Source organism: Numida meleagris, chromosome 1 (genome assembly GCF_002078875.1).
Source record: "Numida meleagris isolate 19003 breed g44 Domestic line chromosome 1, NumMel1.0, whole genome shotgun sequence".
Classification (NCBI taxonomy): Eukaryota; Metazoa; Chordata; class Aves; order Galliformes; family Numididae; genus Numida; species Numida meleagris.
In genome coordinates this window covers 98,967,667-98,976,179 of record NC_034409.1, presented here as the reverse complement: position 1 = coordinate 98,976,179, position 8,513 = coordinate 98,967,667, and positions in this window count along the sequence as shown.

The following is an 8,513-nucleotide window of genomic DNA, read 5'->3' as shown; positions in this document are numbered from 1 at the left end:
GGCATATGCAAAGAGAGAAATCTCCAGCAAAGGCGTGTATTGGTAACCCACACTGCCCAGGCAGAGAGGTGCCTGCAACTGCAAGAATTAGTTGGAAAAGGATGTTTAGGAAAGTGTGAAGCTTATTAATGTTTAATTCTAGTTCATCTGTTCTATTAGTCATATCGATCCCAAATGTGTATTCCACTGATTGCTGTCTAATTAAGTGTCATTAATAAATCACTAAATTAATTAAACCTCTTTGATCCTGATTTGGTAAACTACATTAATCATGCACTGTTTGCCTGCGACAGCTGCCAGCTCAGCAAGCGTAGAAATTATATCAGAGTTTATGCAGGTAAATTGTTTTTTTTCCTAGTAATCATTTGTATGCAACTCCCATTTGAATTCAAAACCGCTACACAAGAAGCAGTACTAAAATTGAGCGTGGTCTTTCTTCTCAGAAATTCTTCTAAAGTGGAGAAATTGAAAAAAAGTTTTCCTTGCTGGATTTTCAAATATAAATAGAAGAAAGATAAAAATGTGGAAGATAGTTTTAAGCAAGCTTTTTATTTTAAGCTGTACTTTCCAGCAAGCTGAAAGTGAAGCAGATGATAGAACCATATAATAGTTTGGGCCAGAGGGGACATGAAACAGACCCAGCCCCAACCTGCTGCCGTGGGCAGAGCTGCCCCCCACCAGCTCAGGCTGCCCAGGGCCCCATCCAACCCGGCCTTGAGCACCTCCAGGGATGGGGCACCACAGCTTCTCTGGGCAACCTGTGCCAGCACCTCACTGCCCTCTGAGAGAAGAATCTCCTCCTAATATCCGATCTAAATATCCCCTCTTTTAGTTTAAAACCATTACCCTTTGCCTTATCCCTAAACACCCCAATAAAAGAGTCCCTTTCCAGCTTTCCTGTAGGTCTCCTTTAGGTACTGGAACAGTGTTAACAGGTCACCCTGGAGCCTTCTCAAGGCTGTACAACCCCAGCTCTCTCAGCTTGTCTTGACAGGAGCCTTCTGGTCATTCTTGCGGCCCCCTCTGGACCTGCTCCAACAGGACCATGCCTTTCTTGCACTGGTGGCTCCAGAGCTGAATGCAATACTGCAGATGGGACCTCACAAGAGCTGGTATATATTCTAGGCATCAGGTGAAAGGTATCACAGATCAGCATATAAATTAGAAACACTGACTACATTAGAAAAAGTGAAACACCTCTGCAAGTGACTCACACTGTAGTTTTGTACAGCTTCAGTGATAGCTGTGGTAGAAATGCATGTTTCTCAGACTCCCCTGCCTCCATTTTACTTGCAATTCAATGGTTACAATTTCAAAAGCTGCTCTGGACTTTCCTTGTCACTGCTGAGGTGAGGAACTGATGAAATAAGTTTCATGAGATTAAGATTAAACTTGTGGATTTATATTTCTGGAAAATGCCCACAGTATCTCATTACTTATGTAATTCTACATACTTTCTATGTTAAAAGCATATGTGTGACATTTAGGAATAGAGAAATGAAACACAGAAACACCAATTTCCCAGCAAATATAAGGTCTGTATGAGTTCCTTAAGGCACAGAAGCAGTTTGTTAAAGGACTTAAAGAATTACACCTGTCTCATAAAGTGCACAGAAAACACTGACGATAAAGCATCCTAAATAATGCTCAAAAGAAAGGTTTGTTCATAGAACAAACAAAAGGAATTTCCTGTACTTATCCTTAATGGTAGTTAATCAAAGCTTGACACAGAAGAGGAAGTGCTCTGCCAAATCCAGGTGTGTAGATGGTATTAAACTCTTCCAGGTAGAAAATGATGTAACATTGGTGAGGATCTCACTAAACTAAGTGCTTCAGCATAAAATTGCAGATTAGCTTCAGGGCAGATAAATGCAAGGTTGTAAACAATGGAAAAATCTAAAGCATGCCTACATGATGCTTAACTCTGAACCAGCGGACAACTTTGACAGCTCTGCATCCTGGAGTCATCACTAACAGCTCTCTGAAATCTTTCAAGCAATGTGCAGAGGCAGCCAAAAGAGCCAACAAAGACTGGGCAAAACTAGAAAGGACAGGGAAGTGAAAAAAAGCCCACAGCATGCAGTTCTGATCTCAAAGCCAAAAAGTAGCCATTTTAGCTGCTTTATGAGGAGAAGATAGAGGTCTTGAACCTGAATCTCTGAAGAGGAAAAAGCTGAAGGGGGGAAGCGATCCACGTTTCTAACGCCATGAAGACAGTCTGTAGTGTAAAGACAAAACTTTTTGACCAAAATCCTTCAACACTGAAACTAGGGGGCTCTTAACAGTAGATTTAAGAAGGATTACAGAGCAGGCAGCAAACATCTGAGACTTGATTCTGTCAGGTTGTGAAAGCAGGTTCAGAAGGCGTTCAGACAAATTCAAGGACCACAGATTCATAAATGTGTATTAAATAGCACTAGGCTGGGAAATAACCTGTGATTTCCATAATTTCTTCATTGCCACACATGAAGAACAGCTTGGGAGAATGGAAACAGTGAGCAGGGTCTCAAGCTGTCCCTGTATAGCTTTCTCTGTCATTTGGCAAGAGAAAACAGGCTAGATAGATCACAAGTTTGACTCAGGAGGCCATAGCTTATGTTCTCATTTGTTTGGAACAAAAGTCAAATGGCTGCAATCAAAAGGGGCTCATCTCTTTTAACCTTAGTTATACAGAACCTCATCTATTCAACTTCTAAAAAAAAGTGGCAAGCTTCAGTTCCAGCCTTCCCGACATCTGATCCTTATCTGACGATAAATTTGTATGCTAAGAAAACAAAGCTAAATTCCTAATGCTTGTTCATAGTATCCCCATACTTTAGCAATGAGCTTACAGATTATCAAATGCATTTTAAAATCAATTGCTTGGGGTTTTTTTTGTTTTTGTTCTTTTTAAAACATACTTTGCTTTTCTCAAAAGATTCCTCCTTTAAACGCTGACTCTGCTATTGGTGGACGGGGTGTACTGGCTTGGGTAATCGAATCCTGCAACCAACAACTTACTTTAAAAAAAACACTTTAATTATTTAAATTCCAAGATATAAGACCAAGTAGCTGACTGCTGAAAATGGTTACTCAGCAGTCAGGGATGAGAAAAAAAGCACAGAAAGATTTATAGGAGTCTTCTCTAGAGGCAGTGAATGAAGAAAATGAACTTCATAACAAAAGCAGGTCAATCCACAAAATTGGATAAAAACCAGTTTGTTCAAATGGTTCACAAACAGGCTTCAAGTTGACAAGAACATTTTAACACATGTTCCTGTTCTGGTAGGCATTCTGACTCACCTACAGAAAGCTAGCAATTTTGTTTTGATAGCTGAAAGACATTTATAAATTTAATCATTTATATTATTCTGTCTCTTTTCAGAGCTTGATTGAACACTTATCTGCCTGATGTTCTCAGACTTTTCCTCTTTGCTTGTTTAAAACTGTGTACCTTCTTCTAGAACTTAAGTTACTCTAAACGACCTCAACCACCTTCCAGCCATTACTCCACAAAATGACATGTTCTGCAAGTTACCCTATGGATGGAAAAGCAAAAGTTAATTGTAGATTTACAGACAGTTAGTATACAAAAGAGTTTAAAAATAATCAGGTGAGTAAAAATCATAGCAGAAATAACTCTTACTACTCTTGACTGTTTTATCTATGTTTAAATTGCTTTCCAAAAATATATATTTTTCCAAATACATTTTATACTTGAGAAGACCACAGACAGCCTATCCTAGGTGAAAATAACACTAGTAAAGATTTCTTAGAATGAAACAATTTAACTACATTCCAAATACTGACACATACAAAGATTAATGTTCTTCCTTCAAGTCATTCAACTACCCTCTCCTCTTGCACAGTGACACTTTCCATCTTCTCAATTACAAAGGCTAATCAGCTTTCTTCCGATACTGGTATGCACAACAGAAGCCCTTCCTCGTCTCACTGACTCGCAAATGTATCAGCTGTAATACAGAAAGCCCTTAAGTTTGCTTTCATTAGAAAGAATGAAAAAAACAGTATACAAGTGGAAGACTTGGAAACCACTGAAAACAACTAGCATCAGTCATCAAGGCCAACACTCATTCGTGGCTTGTTAGTAATAAACTCTTAAAGGAAAGTGAGGAAAAGGTAGAAACAGAGCACAGAGCTTTTCAGGATGCAGCATGCATTAAACCAATAAAAAGCAGTATTAAATGAAAATTTCAGAATCCATTACCTCCATCTACCTCCTTTCATTTAGTTTCATCTCTTGTTTTTCTTTATGGACTTAAGTTCTTCAGAAAGGATCAGATGTGTAAAGCACAAGAAAAGAGCACAGCTAATCACACAGGTGCTTTTGAAAACTCCTGTACAAGCTGCTGAGCAACAAAAACATGTCAGAAACTCAATGCAATGCCTTTACTCTCCCAGTCTCCAGGGGAACTGCTGCATAGTAGCAGAGAAACATCTGCCACTACAGTCCTTAGCAAATCAAACTAGGATCAATGTAAGCTGGCAATAAAACAGCACAATCCCTTTGTGAATTAGTTTCTGATTCGGGATTAGAGATAGGAAGACTGAGAAATGAGGTTTGTAACCAGCCCCACAAATGTGGTCTTTGCAGTGAGGAAGTTAGCCTCAAACAGCACAGTGGGAACCCAACAACAGCAAGTTCAGGGCCAATTCTACACCACTGGGTGTAGGATTCAGTCAAAATGCTAGGTGAGGTCTTTCAAAAAACAAGAGAATGTTATCAACTGTAGTAGCCACACACTTCATGTACATTTTTTCTCAGTGCCTTTTTTAATCGGCTTTTCTAGAGAATGCATAACTTGGCATATGACAGAAACATTAAATCAGTCATCTGTAACTGCTTGTAAACAACGACTATTAAGGAAATTTAATTATAACTATTTCTACAGAAGACATTACTATCAGCTGCAAATAGTTTTTTGAAACACCACACAGCTGAGAACAGTTCTCCTAGATGTGCCACAGAACCAATAGCATCTATAAAACCTGTTTCTATCCAAATGCTGATTGTTTTGCAGACAAGGTTAAGAGGCTTAGCTAGTGTTAGGCAACGTTACATTAAGAACTGTTAAAAAAGCAAAGTGTGCTGCAGAAATTCAAACTCAAATACAATTCAGAGGTGGAGGAGTAGTGACTGAGAAAAATTTAGCAACCTAAAATGAAGTCTTGGAACACATTTCAAGATGGGACAAATTACGGTAGCTTAAAAAAAAAAAAAACAACATACGTTTTTAAAATTAAGTACTAATGTGTGAAATCTACTACATTCTACCTTTAAGCTCTTTAAGAGATTGTGAAAAGACTTTAGCTTCCATTAAGCTAAGGAATCCCACTAAGACATCTAAATATGCTTATAGCAATGTTCAAGTTCTAGCATAAAAATCAAGAGATGAAGCTCTGAGGCTGGCCAGTTCTTCAGGTGCATTCATCAGAACCACAGACTGAAGAAAATCAAATTTATCATCTCTTACAGACAATTCGCTGCATTGTCTGCCCGCTAACTTCACATTTACCTTGTATCTGACATAATCTGTCTGCGACCATGTTAATAGGAAAGACTTGCACTTAAGAAAGGTACTCTGGTAAGATATAAGTTCACAGAAATTCCCAGAAATTAGACAGTAACTACCAGTCCAGTTTTCTCCCTTCCTAAAACTTCTGACAGTTACCAAACTCAGATGCTGCAAATTCACTAGGGAAAAAAATATATTTTAAGTAAGTATCAAAAGCATCACTGAAAAAAAAACCCTTGTACTTTGAAGTAGAAGGATTCCAATTTGAAATGAATAAAGTATTTACTTTAAGTGCAGTTTAAAAAGCAATTCTCAAAAGGATCAAAGATTCGATTAGGTTACATTATGTGAAATGTTTTCTATTGTCTCCAGAAGAGTATTTTGTTGTTGCTGAAAAGGCAACGAAGCATCTACACAGTCAGAATATAAAGAATGTGAGAATTCAGCTTTGTCTTGTGTGCTCCTCTGCTTTAATGATACATTCTGACCACTCTTATTGCTGAAAAAAAAAGAAAAGAAACGAAAAAGCACATGTGGAAAAGGAAGTGGAAATTCACAAGGGGATCTAACTGGCTGAGAACTTCAAACTGTAGTTGCAAATGACAAAACAGCAAAATATCAGGATACAAATCTTAAACTTTCATCTTTTTGCAATTTCCATCCATAATTAAAAAAAAAAAAAAAAAAGGGAACTGAGTTTCAGTACCATACTGAGTTTTGACATAGAAATTAAACTGATATCCTGATAGCTTTTACAAAGAAATTCCTGTTTTTAACCTGTCAAATTCTTTCCTGCTGCAAAGAAAACTAGCACAGAGATAATAGAAACTAAACTCTCAAGAACATTTCTGGAAATAAATTATTACCTAATAAATCATTCATAAGCAAAAGGACTTAAATAACGAGAAATCCTTGAGCAATTACAGATTATCAAACTGTAAGTGCATCCTTTGAAATGTAAGCAAGTCAAAAATTATAAATACTTAAGCAGGGAAAAACAAAGATTTTTATATAAAAGAAGTACAGGTTTACAATATGATCTCAATTAACCTTTATCTTTTTAAGAAAAAAAAAACAACAAAAAAAACAATAATAATAGATCTGAATTACTCTAGATAGCTGTTTAAAATCCAAGAACATTAGAAAAGTATAAATTTACAAAAGACTGCATTACAGAGTCCCTTTCCAGGTTTCCTCTAGGGTCCCTTTATGTACTGGAAGGCCTCAATGAGGTCTGCCTAGAACCTTCTCTTCTCCAGGCTGAAGAACTCTAGCTCTCTCAGTCTGTTTCCATAGGAGAGGTGCTCCATCTCTCTGATCATCCTCATGGCCCTCCTCTGGACTCACTCCAACAAGTCCATATCTTTCTTAGTAGCCCAGGATAGGGTTAACTTTCTGGGCTGAAAGTGCACACTGATGCATCACACTGAATTTTCTATCATCCACCTCCTCCATATCCATCTCCTAAGAGCAGCTTTCAATCCAGCCTGTATTTTTGCTTGGGATCGGCTCAACTCAGCTGCAGGACCTTGGCACTTGGCCTTGTTGAATGTACACAGGTTCACATCAGCCGACCTCTCAAGCCTGTCAAGGTCCCTCTGGAAGGCATCCCTTCCTTGCTATGTGTCAACTGCACCATTCAGCTTGGTGTCATCCATAAACTTGATGAAGGAGCACTCAATCCCACTGCCTGCATCACCAACAAAGATGTTAAATAGTGCCAGTATCAATACCAAACCCTGAGGAATGCCACTCATCACTGGTCTCCTCTGGGACATTGAGCCATTCATCATGAGTTGATGAGTGCTATGACTATTTGAGTGCAATCAAATCAGAACTACTCATATATGGCAGTCTTTCTATAAAGTTTACTGGCAACATGAATTCTAGGTACTAGAACAGCTTTATGCTAAATTCCCACTGAAGTCTGAATTTTTCAGTCCTGGTATTGGCATGTACTGGGAACACCTACTTGGCAGGAATTGCCCATGCCATGGCTAATTAGCCAACAACCATTCTTACTATGTGTTTTAAAGGAAACAAGAAAATATTGAATGTTGATTAAAAGCACGTAGGAATCCTAAAACTCAGGTATGGTTTTGGATGGCTTGAGCACCTCCCCTACGGGGACAAGCTGAAAGAGCTGGGTCTCTTCAGCCTGGAAAAGAGAAGGCTCCAGGGGGACATTATGGCAGCCTTCCAGTACCTGAAGGGGGCCTACAGGAAAGCTGGGGAGGGACTTTCTGTAACAGCATGTAGCAACAGGATGGTGGAAAATGGCTTTATACTGGAAGAGGGTAGATTTAGACTAGATATTTGGAAGAAATTCTTTATTGTGAGGGTGGTGAGACACTGAAACAGGTTTCCCAGAGAGGTGTGGATGCCCCCTCCCTGAAGATGTTCAAGACCAGGCTGGATGGATTTTTGAGCAATCTGGTCTGGTAGGAGGTGTCCCTACCTACAGGAGGGAGATTGTAACTAGATGATCTTCAAGGTCCCTTCCAACCCAAACCATTCTATGCATTCTATGATTCTCTGATTGGAGAAAATTATACATTTAAAGAATTCTTTATTCTTGCTATTTTAAAAAAGAAACATATCTAGCAGGCAGTTTTGTTGTCTCTTTATGAACAAGATAAAGTTGGAATGCTCTTCCAGTACATCCTTTGCAATTTATTTCCTAACATTCGTTCCAATAATTTCTCTATTACTCTTGAAGGCTGACCTTTCAGTGGCATGTTAAGGAACTAATAGTTTCAACAGTAAATATAGCTTTTGTGTAGCAACACCATTCTTCATTCCACTGCACTGCTACTTAACACAATATTACCTCTAGCTGTCAACATTTTAAAATTATCTGCTTTCTGCAGGAAATGTTTATAACCACACTAGCCCTTGAGAAATACAAGGCAGCACATTTTCTGCATTACTTTTCTTTGTTATTCCAAATTAAGGTGATATGTGACAATTATATCCCAGAGCATAAACTGTTGCATA